Source organism: Schistocerca cancellata, chromosome 5, assembly GCF_023864275.1.
Source record: "Schistocerca cancellata isolate TAMUIC-IGC-003103 chromosome 5, iqSchCanc2.1, whole genome shotgun sequence".
NCBI lineage: Eukaryota > Metazoa > Arthropoda > Insecta > Orthoptera > Acrididae > Schistocerca > Schistocerca cancellata.
In genome coordinates this window covers 17,124,736-17,126,627 of record NC_064630.1, presented here as the reverse complement: position 1 = coordinate 17,126,627, position 1,892 = coordinate 17,124,736, and positions in this window count along the sequence as shown.

The window sequence follows — 1,892 nt, the reverse complement described above, 5'->3', positions numbered from 1 at the left end:
CATCATCTCTTGCTGGTGGTAAAACACCAGCAGTCCTTGAGTGTTCACAAGCTCAATTCAGTGCACAGAAGTATGACCCCAAATTGTTCCCCTTCCTGGCCACATCATGGGAGGAACGTTAGGCTAAGGATGGCAGTGGATCTTATTCGTCCTGGTACCTTGTATGTTTTTGAGAGCTGATGGGGGAATCTTTCAAGACAATGAAGCTTCAGTTTTTTGTTGATCATTTAGAGGACAAGTTTGGGGAGGTGGAGGGCTTGTACAAAATATGATCTGGGTCACTATTGATCAAAACAGCATCCTTTGCCCAATCACGGGCGTTACTCGCTTGTGACAAGCTGGGGGATGTTTCTGTAACCATCACACCCCATAAGAGCTTAATTATTGTCCAGGGTATCATATTTCACAGGGACTGTCTTTTGCAGTCTGATGATGAGCTGTGCACCAATTTAGAGCGACGAGGTGCACATTTCGTCTGGTGTGTCCACCGGGATCCGAGGGATAATCAGGTTGCCACCGGTGCCTTCATCTTGGCCTTCGAGAGTGATACATTGCCCGAGAAGGTCAAGGTGATGGTCTATCGCTGTGGTGTAAAGCCCTATAGCCCTCCCCCAATGCGGTGCGTGAAGTGCTGGAAGTTTGGTCATATGTCTTTCCGCTTTACTTCCAGCATCAAAAGTCACGATTGTGGATGCCCGTCACATACCAATACTCCATCTCCTCCCATCTAAGTCAACTGTGGAGAGCAGTTGCTCGCCAGACTGCAGGATTCTCCAGAAAGAAAAGAAAATCATGGAGTACAAGACCCTGGACTCACTACCTACACTGAGGCTAAGAGCAAATTTGAATGCCTGCATCCTATACATATGACATCATCTTGTGCCACCGCTACAACAGTTCTGGCACCATCAGCTCCACCAACCCCAGTCACCTCTCAGAACCAGAAGACTACTTCTGCCCCCTCGATGTTGGGGGGGCATTTCCCTCCCTGTTGCTCCTGCACCACCTACTTCGGCAGAAACACCCCCTGCCCCCAACCATTGGGGATATCCTTCCCCACTTCTAAGCAGAAGTGTAAGTCTTCTTCGGCTTCTCTCGCTAGGAAGGGGTCCCTTGGGTCACTCCCTTCCCAGGTTTCTGCTAGTGGGAAAGATGACACCTGCCAGGGCTGAAGAGCCCAAAAGCAGCTGGTCATAGGGCTTCATGCTCATCCTCAGTCCCAGAGACTGAGCCAGTGAAGTCCTCACAGCCAGGGAAACCCAAGGAGCAGCAAGGGAAATCCAAAAAGAAAAGCCCTAAGACCACGGAAATTGCGGTGGCACCCACATCACTGCTACCTACAAGCTCTGCATCTGAGGATGGAGTGGAGATATTGGCATCCGCTGAGGACCTTGATCTCGCCAGACCCTCAGACACAATGGATATAGACTGTTCACGCAATAAGTCGGTGGCAGCAGGTGACTCTGAGGTGTAAACTAGCTCATTGAATGTTTCATGCCTTCCCAGTCTCATGGCGACGTCTGGCTGAGCTATGGCAACTGTTAAGCTATACACCTGCTATCTGCAGTGCCCTCTAGGAAACCTGGTACCCAGCAATGTGGACCCCTGCTCTCCGCAGCTATAAGGTATATTACAGGAACCATAGCGACTATAATCGAGTGTTAGGTGGAGTTTGCGTTCATGTCCTAAACTCAATCTGTAGTGAACCTGTGCCCCTTCAAACCCCTCTTGAAGCTGTGGCTGTCAGAATAAGAATGATGCAGGAAATAACTGTCTGCAATGTATTTCTTCCTCCAGATGGTGCAATACCCCTGAATGTATTAGCTGCACTGATTGATCAACTCCCTAAACCTTTCTTACTTTTGGGAGCTTTTAACACCCATAACACCTTG